This window comes from Excalfactoria chinensis, chromosome 13 (genome assembly GCF_039878825.1).
Source record: "Excalfactoria chinensis isolate bCotChi1 chromosome 13, bCotChi1.hap2, whole genome shotgun sequence".
Classification (NCBI taxonomy): Eukaryota; Metazoa; Chordata; class Aves; order Galliformes; family Phasianidae; genus Excalfactoria; species Excalfactoria chinensis.
In genome coordinates this window covers 11,982,666-12,002,214 of record NC_092837.1, presented here as the reverse complement: position 1 = coordinate 12,002,214, position 19,549 = coordinate 11,982,666, and the positions used below count along the sequence as shown (strand labels likewise).

Below are 19,549 nucleotides of genomic sequence, written 5' to 3'. Positions count from 1 at the left end.
CAGCTTGTGCAAACAGTTCATCTGTTCTGCAGCTTTTTCTTAAAGACTCTGTAGCCATTATGCAGTTTTTCTTCACAGGAATGGGTGTCACCCAGTAGTCTGAAGCCTCTAACAGAGATCATTACGTTGGGTTCTGCTACACATTGCAAGGGATGTGCAAGGATAGCAAAGAGATTTTGGGTTACAGAGATTGAGGGAACAGAATAGGCATTAGAAGTGGTCAAACAAAGAGGTGCTTATTTTCTTCATGGTCTGAATGCTTGCAGAAATTGCCAAGGGAGAGGACAACAGTAATTGCAGTAAGGCTGTGAGTGGTGCATGTGCTTGCATTGTTATGAGATTTTTGTACATGTCTCATATTTATCTCTAGACTGCATTGTCACAATGCATTCGCCCATGCTTGGCCCAGAAAATGCTTGCCTAATCTTCTAGCCAGAGTGATTAATCAAGTGATTAGAAAATCACTTGACAAAATGGTAGGTCCCTTCAGCAGTGGTTAATTCCATGTGTTGTATTTTGTTGCAGTGGGCCTATGCGTGAAGTTTGTACCCAGATCAGAGTATGCAACCTCTGGCATGGGCTGCCAGTCTTGCAGGCCCCTCTGCAGCTACAGGCTCTGTCCAGAGAGACACTGGCTTCTGAAGTAGGTCAGTGCCTCTTTGTGCAGGGAATCCTCTGATTGCTCCTGCAAATCTTCTGGCTCCCAAGCCCAGCAGCCAATCTCAGCCTTGCTTGCTCCTTGCTTGACACCCTGCATTTGTAGGGTTTCAGAGCATTGGGGTCACTTTATCAGAATAATATAATCAAAATACAGGGCAAGTATGGACACACAAAGATACTGTGTGGATTACTTGGAAAGAGGGGCTGAGAGGTTTTGCCTTGCAGTAGCCACACCATTCCCACAGTAGCTCTACTTAGACATAGCTGTGAATGCAGTATTCCCCATACCAGGTGATATTTAAACATTTCATTCTAGTACTTAATGTGGCCCATGCCTTTATTTCCTGCTGAGCAGAGACTCTTCTACCAGCCACACGTGATTTCCTTATGATGCAATAAAACTGCATGCTCGGAACTGGCATTACCACTCACGGCTTGTTACAGTCACTGGGGCACTAATTACCCCCTCCCCTCCCAGCATTTGATGTCATGAAACTCACAGGATGCATCATTACCTAGGGGATTAGAGCACTCAGACAAGCTCCCCTCCCTCTGGGGCTATAGCTAAAAGAAAAGCAGGAATTACTCATGGTTAGCCATGTTTGGCACAAAACAGGTAGCGGGCTGTTCAAGTTGTGTTTAGGAGCAATTCCAGACTCAGCTGAAACACTTTGATTATAAATACACCTCTTTTCCAGCTGGACTTTTGTGTCCTTTTCTAACTGTTTTTTCCCCCTCTCATGTATTTATCATTATCATTGCTCATTTTGTTCTAGGTTCTGCCATTCCATACCCTCTTGCTCTGCATCCCTGCTACCCCTCATCAGCATCTTATTCTGTTTAGCCACAGCACAGTGCAATCCATTTTGGAACAGTCAGTTAGGCACAGGCAGACATCTCTGCTTCAGATCCAAAACAAGAACTTCTTTCCTCCCCATCTGCAAAATCAATGAACCCATGGCTGTGCAGATGGAAGGTTGGGGAGAAAATAAAAAGATAAGCCTGAAATCACTTTCCAAGCTTGTAACAGCCAAGGAAAATCAGGCAGACCCTGTGACTGGGAGGAAACAAACATCAAAAACAAATGGTGAAGTTGATACCTATCAGACTAAACTATGGTGGCACTGGTGGTTTGTGTACAATGGGTACATGCAAGGAAAGCAAGAGTGGCTGTGGTATGGAGGCAGTGCTCCTGCACTGGGCAGGAAGCCCTTGGGCATGGAGATAGAAGCATGTAGAGCAGGAAAAGAAAGAGGGAGTTCTGCTCTTTTCACTCCTGGAAGGAATCATTTATCATGACAGCCCACCTTTGCTTTGAAGGCTTGCAGACACCTCATGATAAAGAACTCAGAACTCTAATTGTAAACATTTCACGGATTCTATGGCTTGGAGGCAATTTTGAGCAAAATCTGTAGGAAGCAGTTCTGTTCTGTAACCTGGAGGCACAAAGGTTGTGGGAGTGGAGTGGTGTCTATGGTCTCCACCTGGGTGCAGGCACCAAGGGAGCTGCACCAGCTCGTCCATGGGCTGAACCACAGCATGACAGTGTTATCTGTGAGGTTGGTATGTGGGCCTCACCACGCTTCCTGTACCCTCTCTGTCTTCCCCAGGTCAGCTAGTTTTCTAATCACTGGTCAGTGCTTTGTCCAAATGCCATGTGCCCACATGGCTTCCGTGGGAATACGAGCTCCTGAAGGCCTTGCCTTTAGCCGTGCCTTGTATGCAACATACAATCCTGGCACACAAAATAATAGACAAAGAAAAGAGCAAGGAATGCTCTGCGAGGAAAAGATAGCTTTAACTTGGCCTGATAATACCTGGGCAGGTACAGCAGTCCTGACTTCAGAAGCGTTATCTCAAATGTAGTCTCTAAACTATTCTGAGGCAGCTTCTGCTGGAGGACTTTACTGAGTGAGATTGACTTCATGATCTTAATGGAATCAACTCTTCTTTTCCCCCAACATTTAGAGCCCTGCTGGCATGATCTACGTGAACCCTGTATCAGCCTTGTATTGACCTTTGTCTTACAGATCCATATCTCATCTGTAGATGATTTTCATACTTCTGTCATTCTGGGACAAAGACCAGAAAAGAGATTTAAGTTCGAGCACATAAAATACTATTCACTTTTTTCCCCCCCATCTGTCTTGCAGACTACAGGGAATAATTAGAAGATAATCTCTCTTAATTCTACAATACATAAAGCAATAAAACAGATGCCAGGATGGAACAGTCGGTGGAGCCAAGTTACGCCATCTAATCTCTCAAAAGCTGAGATTTTGCTAGAATGTTGCAAAACCAGAGAGATAACTCAGCTTGCAATGCAGCAGATTGGGACAAAGGAGCCGTATCAGCTTTCTTTCTGTAGATTTGGAAAGAAATGGGAGCCTGGACTTTGAATGGCAGTTTGGGAATAACTGTGGACATGACTATCTTCAATATAATTATCACACTTGCAACTGGCACATTTATAATTAACACACTTCTGTAGTACTTCCACTCAAGAATCATAAAGCATTTTCACAAAGGAAACTGCAGTTTTGGGGCCCATTTTGTAGATGAGCCAACAGACATTCAAGGAGGGGAAAGACTTGCCTGAAGTCAGTAAAAATCATCTGATGCTGAACGTGTACCTTCTCTTTGGGACCACTGCTTTTCTGGCATGTGAAGCAACAACTTACTGTGGGTGTAACTTGTCTGCCTGGATAATTGTTTGATAATAAATAACAGATCAAAGGGAGATACTCTCTGGATGCTAAGAGTCTCTGGGAGGGTGTTAACGGCAAGATATAAAGCTCAGAGGCTATAACTAGTAGCAGCTTAGAAAACAAAAATAAACCCTCAGAAGGTGAAAGACCAAGAAAACTGGATTTACACAGGCAGATCACATTCAGATGCAATTTATCTCTCATACAGCAACGTGGAGGTGGTAAGGTTGCCCAGGATGCAATCTTACATTGCATGAAATCTTACACACATGGAGTATATTCCTTAGGCAGCGCTGCATAATAAGTGTCTAATTATTATTATGATTACACTTGGCATTTTTAATAACAGCAGTAATTGGGTGATGTTGATGGCCTCATTTTAGGATTCTGTGCTTGGCCTGGAGCTCCAGTCATTAAGTGCTAGCTGAGCAAAGAATAGCGTTTCATGAAATGTATTTCATGTCCCAGATATCTGCCAGGCTGGAGGGCAAATGCTGACAGTGTCCTTAATGCCAGGAGAGGTGTATGTCTCTTACACATACATAAGTCCTTAGTGACGCACCGTGATTTCTCAGAGTAGCACACTCAGGTCACTGGGAAAGCTAATTAAACAGAACTCATTTGGCTTTGATCAACTGCTTACAACTATATTGCCATGATAAAATCAAATGAAGCCCTGCTACTATCAGAATGCATTCTGAAATGTAGAAGGGTGTGGGCAAGTGTTATAAGCAGTATGATCTAATGGTTTAAATCCTGGACTTGTAAGACGTGGATCTAAGGCAAAGAAATAAGTCTAGATATCCAAACATGAAATGGAGACAGTGATTTGGCAAAGGATTTTAGCAGATGCATAGGTTACCCTTAGAAAAGCACATAGCACAAGCAGTTGACTTGAGCCAGATGGGATGTAAACTGGTACTTAAGGATAAGCATATGTTTACATGCTTATTAAATGAGAACAGGTTGCTGTGAACCAAACCATAAGAAGTAGTTGAGCTCACTCAAAAATGCTGAAAGCTTTTTAGGAAAATAAAAAGGGAACTGCACTTCTCTCAGTCTTTGTTCTTCCAGTTTGCTACTGAGCTCCCATCTCCCTGCAGCTTTTGAGACAGCAAACTATTTTTCACCCAATGTAGCAGAGACACAGAAATCTCAGGCAAATTCCTACACTGTGGGTATGAAAAACAAAAAAGCCAAAGGGTTAAAATAACACAGCTTGGATTCCTGTGACCCCCAAACTGCCTTTTGAATATGTTAGGAGGAACAGATTCACTCATGAATCTCCAAGTGCAAAGCAATGCAGCAGTGTTAAGGACATACCAAGGCACATGTTAAAATTGAGTCAGTATTAATGAAAGGCCAATATCCTTGGAAGGACCAATGCTTGGAGGTGCATTCCTGAGCTCCAACCCATTACCACAGAGCTATAATCAAATACAGCCATCACCAACTCTAAGTAACCTATTAGTACCCTGTTTAGCAAAGCTCCACCAGAGGCCAGTGTTGTTAAATATATGTGGGGATTTCAGGGCGTGCAATGCACAGATCATTTACTGTCTGGTTAGCAAATACAATGGGCATTTTCTATTTAGGACATTTTAGAGCTTTCTTTCCCTACCTCTTTAAGCACAGGCAGATTTCTGAAAGACGCATGCATTTCTTCTTCTTCTTAACAAGAAAGTGGATATTAATGATTGGGATTTCTCAGAGAGCAGAACACATACTGAACCACTACTGCCCCTCAGCACAGGGGCTTGTGGAAGATACAGGGACACACACATATAAAATGAAAAAAGGAGGTACTCGATACCTATTTTGTTCATTAATTTTTTGCAATTCTTACTTGAACAGATGGCCTGGAAAGCCTTACTAAACCAGAGCTTTCTTATACTCCATCTGTATTACAGGATTCTGTAATACTGGGAGAGGAAAAAAAAGAAATCTCGTCATAATTTGCTTTTTAAAATGTCCTGGCAAACTTGGGATTCTTCATGATATAGAGTTACAAAGCAAATAAAAACACAGCCATGAAAGTGAGGAGGGATGACACGAGGGGTGCAGTTTAACTGTGAAGATTCACATCTCAATGTGAATGTCATTCACAGAGGTCCAGTGAACCTGCTTAAGTACCAGAGATGGGGAAAACAGGGTTTCAATGAGATATTCAATTACTGAATTGAAAGAATATTTTCAATTGATGGAGGGCTTTTTCCAAGTGCATATTTGAGTCTGGAAAGGGAGTTCCTTTCCCTGACATGAGACAATGTTGAGTCTGGCTCCAGATGAAGTTTATTCTTCTGGGATCGATCCTACAGTTGACAGCCTAAAACCAAATAGTTTTGTTTTACCCACTTATATTAACTCTGAAGCTTAAAAATGGTAACTTCGACACAAGGATTTATTTAAAGGTACTTTTCCTCTGCTTTCAGCTTACATAGCAAAAGACTGGCCTTGCTATGGGATATTAAACAAAGCACTATAAATGCTACCATAGCTGGAGAGTTTGGGAGGGAAAGATTTCGTGTAACAGTCTGATAAAGACAGTAGCCTATGCATTTCTATAACAAATTACTGTTGCCTGGCCTTTGACATTAAGGATCTTTGAATTCTCCGGGATGCAATACATTCAGTGCAGCAAATAGCTGGCAGCTTCTGTACCATCTTAACAAACTGCCTTAGATAATCTGATGGAATAACCTGCATTACAGTGTTCAGTTCCTCATCAGTTGATGATGAAGTCGCTCTCAAACTGCTTTGCTGCTATTTGACTCAGGTTATTGCTTCTCAGATAGCCTACAGCCTCCCTCCAGTCATCAATAAGCATTTTAATTACCAAAATATAACCCTAAATGTGAATCGAATCTTCTCAGCGGTCCCAGATTCTGTTTCTACATAGGATCCCATCCAGGGCTTCTGCTCAGCACTAGAGGGCAATCGAAGTACACATGCCGAATAGTCTCTTCTTGGTAGCATTTGCTCTGGGGAAAGGTGAAAAACAGAGCAGTGATGTCTGTTTTAGCCCAATCTCTGCATGGGGGAGCAATGCAGCATTGCCCTGGTGAGGTGAGCATCACCCTGAACACAGCTCAGGAAATCAAGGGGTGAAAATGAGCCTTCTGAAGGAGCAGCTCCAGGTTGGATAGAGGAAAATGGGTTGGTGTAACTGATGCATCATCATCTTGGCTACACAGAGAAGATGGGCAGAAACCCAATGACTTCATAGCCTTTCTCAAGCAGAAAATCAGATAAATAGGTTTTCTGAGGTTATATGCATTTTGGGGAATTGGAAAATCTCTAAATCTGTGCCTAGATGCCAAGGGCAGATGTATCACAGTGGAATGTACTGCATGGAGCTGGCGCAGCCAACAACACACCCCCATTCACCCCATTCCATCTCACGGCTGCAGCAAGCCAGTCAAGGGGTTCCTTGGTGCCAATGGCCAAGGAAAAGTAAACAGCAATAATAAACATGAATTAGAAGTAGGCATAGCAATTGCTATGTGAACTTCGGGTCCTAAAAGAAAATATCTATGAATCTCAGATGAAATCTGCATTGTAGTAAATCCCCCTGAGCTATTCTCTGGGCCACCTTATTTAAATATTTGCTTAGTGCAGCAGATAACCCTCATAAAATGGAGTGATCTGTCAGGATGAAATAAATGCAATTTCCCCCTCCTCTACCCACCCAGCTGCCTATGCTCCCGCCCATGTTTTAAGCACAGAAAGCACTGTGCAGCAATAATAAATTCTGCATATCATTCGGTTGGAGATGGTTAGGCCCAGCCCTGCAGTTGTGAATTCACAGCTTTAGCCAACACACAGAGAACTCTGATCTCCTGCAACCATTACATCTGCCTGCCAGGGGTCTCTTATTGGTAACTGAAGAGAATCCTTCTCTGTTCTGTTGAGAATAAAAATAGGGGCTCTTACATTTTCTGTAGTGCTTGTTTTGTGCAAGTACTCCTGTCAAATCTATCACCAAAGAGCATTTGGGAGGGAACAACGCATTCAAATTCCATATATCTGAATATTAATGTCAGTTAGTGGTGCGGTGTAAGAAACGAGCAGTCAGCCATGGCACAGATCACTGCTACTCACCCAGTGAGAATTAATCACCTCAGCCCAAAATGAACGATAGCTCATACAGCTACAGCCTCATTCAAGAAAGAAAACGCACGAAAATCATTTTCAGCTGCATTTAAAGTGGTTTTACTCTGCTTTAGTGTGAAGCTGGTCCAGAAAATATAAGAAGGGGATAGACTCTTTTCAAGGTCTGTTGTGATAAGACAAGAGGAAATTGTTTTGAACTAAAAACAGGGAGATTTAGACTGAGCACCTGATGGAGCTGCAGGTGTCCCTGTTCATTGCAGGGAAGCTGAACTAGATGACCTTTAAAGGTCTCTTCCAACTCAAACGATTCTATGATTCTAAACCCATCTACCTAAACTCTCTCTGCATCAAACCAAAACCTCAGTCTCCTGTGAGCAGTGCCCCAGGACAGGATGTGGCATATGGCAGAATGGAACTGCCTTCCAGGCCATGAGCTGCTCACCTCCAAGCTCCCCTGTCACTTCCCATGGGAGAACAAGTCATTAGTCCCAGTGCCGCAGCCAAATTCCAATCTAGGTCATTACTAGCAGTTTAATTTTCCCCAAGGGCTTCATTTGGACATGGTATTCATCACTGTCTCTGAAACAGTTATGGGAGAATCACTGAGCACTGATGACAGAGGTTTTTATTCCCACTTTTGGCCGCTTGACAGTGATGGAAAAAGCCTCTCCAGGAAAGACACAGGGATGTACTATACAGAAATCTTTGACATCCATTCAAACACTGTGCTGAGGAGTACAGCATTTTTGTCTGCTGCATCATTAGCTCAAGCTCCTTTAGAAAAGCATTTTGCACAAGACATGCATGTACAACACTAGCCATAGTGGGACTGTTGTGTCCAGGCACTGTGCTTGCTGGGGACAGCTGCCCCCACAGCCTGGGCACAGGGTGGATGAAGCCATACTTCTTCCTATGTCTGGTGCTGTGAGCCACAAAGCTGGTTTTAATCACAGCACGTATTTTCAGAAACTGAGTGGAATCTTTTGCCCTGCTGAACCTTGGTTCCTACTTCCTACAAGTTGCTCCTCTACTTTCAGCACCAACCTTGGAGCTTCAACTGCTTAAACAGCCTGAGATTTGAGTGCTCTAGACAAAGAACATGGAAAAGAAAACCTCCATCCCTTCTAAACTATGAGTCCCCAAAGAGAGGCCACTGTACTGTGTCCTGTGGGCAAGTCCATAAGTAACTCAGAGCATGACACACACTTTGCTTGACAGAGAGATGCAGTTTTCTGGGGATGTTTTTGTTGCTGCCATAAGGCACAAGAGACAACATTATCTGCTGGTGAGGTGCTGTCTGCACAACTTATAGATAAAACACAAAGAAATGAAGACAGCTACATTTCAGCCCTGTGTTGCTTCTTCCCTCCCACCTCTCCAATCTGCAGTGTCCCATTCACAAGATCATGAATTTCCAGGAAGCTGAAACATCCAGTCTGAACACATTAGATCCTGATCAAGACTGAAGTCACAGTTCTTAGTGTTCCCAATCCAAAACAGATTTGAATCCCTCTGTCTAAGCCTGCATGTACTATTGGTCTCTTGGATGCTTAAGTCTGAAGTCAGATGGGACCAGACTGTCATACTCTGGGGTATGCAGGCAATATTTTGCTCCTTTGAGCTAATGAGTGGGATCTCTTATGGGACCTGACAATTCCTACACAACTTATACTGTAGTTCTTGCACTAATTCCTCTTCCAGGCTCTTAGGATTCAGGATTGTTATGCCTGAGATTGCAACAAGCAGACACGCTACATGGCATACTCTATGGTTGCTTCCTCTGGGACATCATCCTAGACAGTTGCCAAAAAAGCAGGGGACATCGATGTTAAATATTCCTTTGAAAAATCTGTCAGTGCCAATACCCAAGACCAAGATCACTTGGAAAGCAGAAAACCTCCTTGCATTCATCTATATGGCTCTGAAGCCACAGCCTGTTGATAACAAGCTTTTAGGGCTCCCTCCTCAAAGCAGCCAGGAACACTACAACTAAAGGTCACCAGATACAGGGAGAAATCATACCTACAGGGAACAGAAAGTACAGCTCCCTTTCTTTAGGAAAGGCAGTGCTTTCTACAGATGCTTGTCTTCACTCAAGTAATTGTCACCTCTGAATCCTAGATGCAGTTATAGACTAGTTATATTATAGAAGTATACATATATAAATGCATGTATATAAATTCATATGTCCTAATTATATGTGTATATAAGTGCAAATATAACACGCAAAGGACTCCAGACCTTTTACTTTCCTGAAGTTCTTGGTTGTTGAACATTCCTGTCCCACCTCCCCTCCCTTCCCTGCTTTTCTATTCTGTCCTCCCCAGACCCCCTGATCCCATCATGGTTGTATATCAGCTGTAGTTTACAGAGCCACAGGGATTGCTAAAGGGAAAAAGAGAAGTTTTCAGATAACGCATGTCAAATTTATGCCTTGGAACATCTGCCTGGGAGACACCAGAGGGGATAAGGCAGTGCCTGTCCCAGTCAGTTCAGTAATAATGCAGAGTGACCTGAGCTGTTATCAGCCATAAGCGTGCCATTCCCTCAGCAGCAGTTTCCTTAGCACACAACAGACTTTAAAGCCAGCAAACCTGATTAGCTATGAAGTAGTGACATTGCGGGGTTCCTAAGCTCTGTCCAGGATGCAAGCACATCATCTCTTCTTGATATCTTACCATAGATAGGGCTGGCTCCTGCCCTGCAGTGGAAGCAGGGCTGAGCCTCCTCCTTCATCACTTGTATTGCATTGCATGTGAGCACTCAGTGATGTTGCTTGTCCCTCCCTTGAGTGGGAAGCATATAAATGAGCAGAAATCAGTGTTCTCCCCTTTCAGAAAGAAAAGCAGTCACTGGGGTGGAAAGAAGAAATCACATGATGAAGAAAAAAGCTACAGTTAGGAATAGGCTGAGCTCATCTCTGTGAGTGAGGTATTTCTACGCATCTCTCAGTTTTTCTTTATTAGCAAAAATCTAACTTTACCAAGTGCTGCTCTGCAATTTCAACAGCAGGTGCTGGCTGCAAATAAACAGACACCAACAGCATGTAGTCACCTGGAAGATGCCCCTGTATTTCTCACCCCACAGTCCCCAGTATCATTAGAAACAAAGCATGTTTCTCACAGGTGGCTGAGATCACAAGGACAAATAGTGGTGCTGCTCTGCCCCATGGCTCCCCCTTAGTTCAGGCTGTTAGTTGTCAGAGTGCATTCTGAGGTTGTTCTGGTGGCTTCATCCTAATCTACACCCCTTGAGAAACTGTAGGTTGTTTCCCTTCTTTGAAGAGCTTCTGGATCTTGCTATATAGGCTATATAAGGCCTTCAAGGAAAAAAAAATGAGCATAGCTGGGCAAAGGAACATTTTCTGCTGAACACAAAATCTTGTGAAAATAATTTCCAACAAAGAATGGAAATCATTACTACATTTTGCTCTTTTGTTGAGGCAAAGCAAACCAGAAATACAGATAGATTTTGAAGTATTTGCTGGAGAAAAATGTTTGGTTTTTTTCAGACTAGCACGGATGTGTCCATAGAGGCTGAGAAGTTGTCAGTCATGCTTGGAAATGCCCATCTCATAGGGATAACCTTGTGCTACTAAACTCCCTCCAGTCTGACAGTGGTGTTTGCTCATGAAGGATTTGATGCTGCTTTGCTGGAAAGTGGGGAATCTCTTTAATTCAAATGCAGTCTTGCTGACCAAGGCTGTGTGGCATGAACAGATTCTCCTTGTGCATGATCCTATCTCTGCATATAACAGTCTACCCAACCAGATGTCCTGAAGGATGAGATGTTGAATGTTTCCACCTGCAGGATTCACAGCCTCAGGGACATTTCAGGGGAATAAGGAGAGAGTTTTCATCCTTTTTTCCCCTCCCACCATTCTCTGGTTTGTTTCTGTCAAATACCTCCATCTTCTCCCCGCTAAATGCTGAGAAATTAACACTTGGATGTATGAGAAGTGACCCCTTTTCCAATGAAGGAAACCAGGACAGATTAACGATGCAGGATAAGAGAGCAGCAATTGTATCAAATTGTACACTGGGTTTGCTTATCCTACTCCTTCAAGAGACAATGGGGCTATCACATTCTTGCAAAGCCTGGTAGTAGCATCAGCAGACAAACAGCCCAGGAGTTAACATCATCTGCACTCTTGAAGGCAAGCTTTGATGTTCAGAGCCACAGAACAAGTACAATGTTTTTCTCTGAGTTAGCCATAATAACAAAGCAAATACACATCTCAGGTATATTTTATGAGCACTCATTTTGCAGAGTATTGAGAAAGCTACACAGGAAAAGCTCTCTGGCTGTTCAGAGTCCTATCTGCCTCAGGTGAATAAGGCAAGGAGAATTGCTGTTTCCTTTGTTTGTGAATGGTTTTTGACATTCCCTGCCTGTATCATTAAGTGAAGGCCTGGGGAGTTCTGATACTAGTAAAAACTATCTATTACATCCTTCGTTTTTAATTGCCTGCACTTACAGAAGTGTTGTGTCAAGATATGGAGCCAAGGTACCAGAAACCATAGACTTGAAAGATTTCACATTGCCATCACAGATTTTGTTCATGCATTATTACACTTATTAATGTCTATCACCAGGACATATGGAATAGCAGTTACACCAGTCCTGTTAGATCATCACTCAGACATTAGAAGCGAGTAAAAACTGCAAAGCATTCTCCATAAATATTCATTGGAATTGTTTATAATGCAGTTACTCTGAAGACAGCCAGGCATCATGGCTGGAGGTACTGCATCGATTTTCTCCTACAGCTATCAAGATTAAATCTGGTCATTGTAGCAGCCAAGAGATTACTTTATGAAAGGAAGTTCATTTAAAGCCAATCAGCAATGTCTCTGATAAATTAAGCTTCTCGGAAAGTGCTGAATCACAAAACTAAAACTATTCCCAGAGATCTACTAGATTAAAAAAGAATTCTTTTGGAGAGTTACTCACATGCACTCTGGAATTTCTTTCTAGATCTGGGCAAGACCTGCACTAAGAAATGTCTTGAAAACAAGGAAACAGAATCTGGGAGACCTGTATTCACATCTTGCACAAGACAGATTAAATTAATGGCTGGGGCAAGAAAATGAACAGGACCACATCCCTCTTGTTTGGTTGTTTAGACAATGTCTTTAATAAATAACTGCCTTTTTCTTAAGATGTATTATCTGTTTATGCATGGACCAGACTTCCTTAATTATGATTAATATTTCTTAAAATAAGTCTAAAAAGTCATTCTAGTCTCAAACTGAATATGAACACCAGATTATCCAGTGATCTTGCTTCACATGCAGTAACTGACCTATTCAAAAAGCTGTCTAAGGCAACAACTAATAACAATGCAGAAGGGAATAACTTGTGAACAGGGTAGTGAAAACAATGAAAATGCCAAAGGACAGTACAAACTATAAGTGTTCAACATACTTCCAGCATCATCTAGAAGACCTGCCAGAGAGGGAGGTTCAACTGGACAAGCAGCTGAAAAAACAAGCAGCTAGGATCATGCAGATAGAATAAAATGGGTGGGGTAGGGGGCACAAGGTGATGGGGACATAAAATCAATGCGGTATGCAGCAGCAGGCTCTTCAAGCCATCTGCCTGGTACTTTCTCCTGCCCCCATTAGGGCTCACTTTCACATTGCATAGATCAGCTGTCTGTTTTCACCCACACCCTGAGTGACAGTCTAACTGTGTTTGACAGAATACGTTTCTTTCCCACCTCCTCCACAAGCCCTTTTCTTTGTCCTCTTTTCAGCAGTTTTGGCTTCTGCCAGCAGATTATGCTGACAATTTAGTGTGAAAAGAAAATTAGAAATGCACCAGTGTTCCTCACATGAGCAGAGCCACAGCTTGAATGAAGACATTAATTCAGATTAAAACTGAATCACTTGACAATTCATCTTTTCAGTGCACGCGTGCATGTGTATGCACCTTGCGTGTACAACAGGGATGTTATTGTGTTAGGTCTCTGTATACGACCTACCTGATTAATGGAATGATACAGTCTGCCAATATAATTCCTACAGTGAAACTAGTGCATCATGCAGCACACATATCCCTAAGGAGAGGAAGCATGGTCTAGAAACACTAAGAAAGACAAGCTGATTTCTAGACTCTGCCTTGTAACTGTGCAAGAGCTTTGCTGCCTACAGCTCAGCCTGGTTCCCCTACTGGCTACTGAGTCTCAAGAAGCTCTGCTCACTTAGCATCAAGACCCAGTTAACTCCCAGTGCATCACCCTGAGCTGTTCCAGCTGAAGCCAGCAAGTGAGGGGGAGGTTTTAAAGCTGTCTTTGAGGATGCTACCTGCCCAAGGGAGCTGGCTGCCTTTGAAACTCTCCTGCAACACCTCTGACTGCCACTTGTTTCCCTTCTGTAAATTGGAACTGTAATGAAATCCATGGAAGGGAATTGTGAGACTTCATTCCTAAAGTTTTATGTGATCCTAGCGTAGAAAATGTCATATAGAAACAATATCTTCCAACTAAAAATCAACCTGTAAATGTAATACTTCCTGACACGAGTGAGAATGAAGTGTTGGAGGCTCTAGTTTGTAAAGGTCTAACCCTTGAAAATAGCAGAAAAATCTTTTTCTAATGTTTTTCAGAGAGCATTCAGCATCAAGGAAAGAAGTGCTCTTAGTTAGCCAAGAGCTTGCAGAACAAGCAACTGTGATTAAGTGCAATAAGAAACAGCTCGACAGGATTCCTCTCAGTATACAACATTGCCTGGTCTACTCAGCCAGGAGTCAAAGGAAATGTACTGCTTTTTCAGGTTCTTTCCAAGACTGCTTTCAAACTGATTAGTTGGAATGACAAAATTGCAGCACGAGTCTATGACTCGCTTCATATTCCCATTCAAGAAGTCATCTTTTCCTCAGCAATTGCCATGGGTGTCCCACAGAGTTACACCAAAGTCAACAACAACAGCAGAATTACACTCAGTGTGCCAGGTTCATTTGAAAAAGCAGTATAATTAGAAATAAATTAAATATTATCAGTTGGTGGGGCACTTCATGTTGTCCCTGCATAATTAAGGAGAGGGATCACACGGTTCTGCAGGCAGCAGACGGTCAAATGAAAAGGAGAATAAGACAAGGACATGATCAGAAAAAAGCAGTACCCAAAGGAAGCAACAAAAAACCCATCTGTTTGCTTTTGTTGATTCTACACAGAAGGTCAGTTCCTGTAATGTGGGGTTTAGCTTTTCCCCTCTAAATGACTATAATTTCTATATAGATAAGAGCAGAATAGCTGCGGAGGTTAGCATTAAGGTCCCAGTGCCCCAAACTCCTGTCTCTGCCAATTGCTCTTTCCAGATGTTCAAGGGAAAGATTCAAGAACAGGTGAAATGAAGTGACCCTTCCCTTATCTGTATTCCTGCCTTTCTGCACTCTGTACCTTCCTGAGCTTGTACATATCCATGGATCTATCAGCAACTCATTAAGCCATTTCCCTATGTTACTTTGCTAGCTTGCAATGAGTCCCAGAGATGCTTCGTGGAGGCAAAAATTCCTTTGATTTTATTTTTTATTTTTAAATCTCTGTCCTGACTTTTTGTTTGAGGCCTGCAGACTCATGTAAGGAGAAGGAATGACAAATCATACCTTGCTTCACTCCCCCATGAAGAAGTTGCTTTGCACTTTTAGTTATCATCACTGCTACACTGTGTGCCTTTTCTTGTTCTTCTCCATCTCAGGGGAACCAAAGATACACACAGATTTCAAGACATCTGAACAGTGGTTAATTACATTTCCTGGGATGTTCTCCATTTCTTCCCTGATAAATTCTAAAGTTCTCTGCACCTTCTGACTCATTCCCACTGAGCCTTAAGCTGATGTTTTCATAGAACTGTTCAAAGTGAGTCCAAAATCTCTTTCCTGAATGCTAATAGCTAATCTACAGTTCATCACTGCGTAGGTTATAATTACTGTTGTTTTTCCCAATGGTCATTATTCTGCAGTTCTTAAGATGTGAATTTCATCATCCGTTTTATCATTCAGTCCCTTGTTACCACAAGAAGATTCTGCAGGTTCTTACACTTATTCTATCTTTCCCTGTCATGAACAAACTCATATCATCAGAAAATGGTATTACCTTGATATTCAGCTCTTTGCGTGTTGTTTGCCAACACCTTGAATAACAGCCTCAAGCACAAGTCCTCACAGAACACCATAGATAACCTCCCTCCAACATCAGAGCATTGTTCCATGCTTTCATCCACTTACTCACTAAAGGACCTGTCATTCCACAACAGCCTAAATTGTTCAGGATCCTTTGGGGATGGAACTTGCTAAAAACTCTTGAAAAAATCACAGTCTATTGTAGCAACCACACCACCCTTACCTACATGCTCACCGATTTTACAGAAATGAATATTTTTTAGGTATGGCTTCTCTCTGCAAAGCTAAATCTAGGAAAGCACTTCTATGCTTCTTCAATACAACTTTTGTCCTTGGCACCCAAAAGATTAAAACTGTTTCTCTGCTATGGGCTGAAAAAAACCACAACAACAAAAAACCAACCAACCTCCCTTCCCTTGGGCTTTGAGTTTGATTTGTATTTCAATAAAAATAAATCAAAGTGGACAGATTAGCATGTTTTGAAGTGCAAATGCTTTGAAAACATTAAAGGACGAATAACAACGTGGCATGTTCTTACAGTTTATTTTTGGTTATTATTTTTATTTACTCTTTGTTCTTAAGTGATTACGTGTATCCTATATGCCTAATGGAAAATTTTGTTCTCTGCAATAAAATGGCTGTAGGAAAAGCAGAATTTCTCCAATAATTTCTTGAACAATGCAAAGCAGCTATCTGAAAATACCCATGTAATTTAAATGTTGATCCCAAGGCACATCCTAAAGCATCTGAAAGTTACTGGGTTGCTTTGGCTGAACCTGAATACAAGCAGCAAACTGATTTTCAAGTTATACTCAGAAATTGGGTTTTGAGGGCTTGTTTCTGATCTCACTTAACCAAATGAGAGACCAGAGAAGCAATAGAGTCAATGCTGAAAGGAAACACGAGACTTAAACCAGACCCAAACGCTGTTTGAGGAGGTAGGGTGCTCATGCATAATTAATAAAGCAGCATTGTGGTTCCAAACTAATTGGCAATGAGCAGACAGCAAATAAAATACTTGAAGAAGAAATTGCCTAGGATAAACAACACCTGATCTCAGAAGCTGCGCAGAACAGTTCATAGGTCTTCTCAGAAAGCTGTTTTGTACGGAAACATTTGTAGCCTTCTAGTACTTTGAAGAGAGCTTATGAGTAGGAGGAATACCAACTTTTTACACTGTCTCATAGAGGGAGGACAAGGGGGAATGGGTTTAGACTAGAAGAGAGGAGATTTAGGCTAAGTGTGGGCAGAAATTTACTCAGAGGGTGGTAAGGCACTGGAATGGGCTGCCCAGAGAGGTTGTGGATGCCCCATCTCTAGAGGGGCTCAAGGTCAGGTTGGATGAGATCCTGGGCAGCCTGATCTGGTGGGGGGCAGCCCTGCCCATAGCAAGGCAGTCAGAACTTGATGAAGTTCTTGAACTAAATCACTGTCCCCTCCAACCCAAGCCATTCTGTGATTCAATGATATTCTAATTACATTTGCCTTAAGCAGCTGCAGCCCTAAATATCCCTCTTAATGCTACTACCAGAAGCCTACCAACACCAGAATACATATGCCCTCGTGTATGGCATCAATATGAGAATTAGATATTTGATTAGAAGTTGAGAACATTAAGCTCATCTTTTGTAGCAATACAGTATTTCACAACCATCTTAAGTGTGAAAGGAGGGCCAAGATATCACCCGCTCCATACTACCCTTCTAGACAATATGAAAGGAGCCTGGACAAATGTAACATGCCTGAAGAAAACCCCAAATCTCCCTTTTATTCTTCTCCCCACACCAGGCACAAAAGTCTTTTCCAGAGGCAGCTTACAAACCAGCGTGTGAGTGGAAGGGAAACATGTAACTGATTTTGTAAAGCATACATCACCCTTAAAATGCTACTGGCAAGGGAAAAGCAGTTCCAGAGTACGCTACAGGTTGAAAGTCAGAACGATGCTGTTTGCTTCCCTTCCTAGGAGGCACTGTTACCCTGCAGCCTGGAGATCAGAGGAGGCCTGACTGTGCACAGCCCACCTTTGCCAGCATTCCCACTCCAGTACTTAGCTCTGCTGCAGCACAGGGCCCTTCAGCTTCACATGGAGAATGCAGCTAGGAATCATCTTCAACAAGGAGAGCACAGTCTAAAATGTTCTGGTACGCTCCAGGCCCAATTCTCTACCTTTTCTATTACAGATATCTGAAGTATTTAGCACAGCTGTACTAGGCTGTATACAATCTATCAAGAGCAACACACTGACACTGAACTGCAGCCCTCAAGAATTAAATGAGTGCGTCACAACAGCATGCACCAGGGAATGAGAATGAGCTGGAAAGAGAAGAGCTTCTCTCCTTTGCAACTGGAGCATGACAGGGACCATGCAACACAAGTACAGCTGCACTTTGTCATCTCTTTGCACAGTTAGAAATACCAAATGATCATAAAAATTGGCTCACAGTTTAATATACCAATAAGGCTAAGGTGACCGATGCATTTCGGAACACAGTCTTGTTTCACCCATTAGCTTTTAGAATAATACAGTACCACAAGCAGCAGCACTTAGTACAGCATGCAAGATACCTTCCAAACACCAAAACTTTTGTGAGGTAGCACCAATAGCTTTGCTTTCTCTCTATGTATTTTCTCTTTATGAATTCAGCAGAATATCACTTGCCCGGTTTCAGCAAAACTGCAGCCAGATGTCAGCTTTGATCTCATCACCACATAACAAGAACAGATAAAGGACAAATAGGTTATACCGCGCTTCAGCAATAGGAAGAATTAACTTCACTGTTCCTTGCAGCACCATCTGGGTTTGGCAAAGTTAATTCTCATCCATGTCAAGAGTTCATTCAAGGAAAATAATTCTGTTTCCCAAATGCTATTCCTTCCTGCTTCTTCTGGATATGTAATACCTGATCCCTTGACCTGCTCCTTCTGTCCCAATTATTCATACTTTAGGCATCTCAAAAACAAAACATACTTCAGACAACTGCCAGAATTAGTTCAAGGCATTTAAAACACATTTTTAGCATGTTAAGTAGCATGCTGCAGTTTATTTCTTACACAGCTTGAAGAGAGAGGACCACAACAACCTTGTCAGTTCTGAAGACCAAGAAAACCAGGATCCTGCCTTTCAGAGCCACTTTGTAACTGACACCAGACACCTGACAGACCTCAGCTCCCCTCCAGCAGAGAGAAGCTAACCACTACCTGATAGCATCCCAAAAACACCAGGCAGCACTTGCAGAGCTTTTTAAGGCAAAGTGCTACAGAAACACAGAGTGTGACTATTTCAGCAGACAAAGCCCAAACTCTAAAAGCAAACAGATCACAACCTCTCCAATCACCCACTGCTCACTCTCCATCAAGCCAGTAGTGGGTCACCAACTCCTTTCTCAGATATACACTGCATCTCAGAGCAAAGTAAAACAGAGTAATTCATCCGCGCATCATCTCTTCACCCGGATACACGCAACAGTACCTTTGCCTTGATGGTTGTCTCCATGCAGTTGAACAGCAGTCCAAGCAGCCCACCATCTCAAAGCACCTCCTACAGGAACTGAGACCAGATTCAACCAGCCCCAGGCCACCTTCCTGACTTATATACTGGCTGCAGGGTGGAGCTGGAGGGCGGGCAATTCCCTTAAAGGGCCTACCACATTATAGAAGACCTTTGTAGGTTCATGGGTCCTTGTAACCACAGCTTTCTAAGAAGTTACTAAAACAATAATAAATTGTATACAATTTGTTTACATTTTAAATTGAGTTTGTAATGGACTTTGGAAATAAATACTTCATGGTCATAGCAATATTTTATGTCTGGATAGTTTCACCAATTGGTTTAGTCTATATTTATTGCTTTTTCACTTTCCTGTTTCTAAAGTCGTGCTTCAATATGTCCAACACATGGATACATAGATGGTATGTCACATAACATCATCTTCACGTATGCTTTT

General features: G+C 42.3%; 1 long non-coding RNA gene across 1 annotated transcript; it reads right to left on the bottom strand.

Annotated features, from left to right (window-relative positions):
• Positions 1-415: 415 nt before the first annotated feature.
• LOC140258014 (uncharacterized) lies at positions 416-19,147 on the bottom strand. Its single transcript, XR_011905165.1, has 3 exons — positions 19,075-19,147; positions 1,176-1,224; positions 416-751 (listed from the first exon to the last, which is right to left on the bottom strand). It is a non-coding gene; the product is annotated as an uncharacterized lncRNA (long non-coding RNA).
• Between the last annotated feature and the right edge of the window lie 402 nt (positions 19,148-19,549).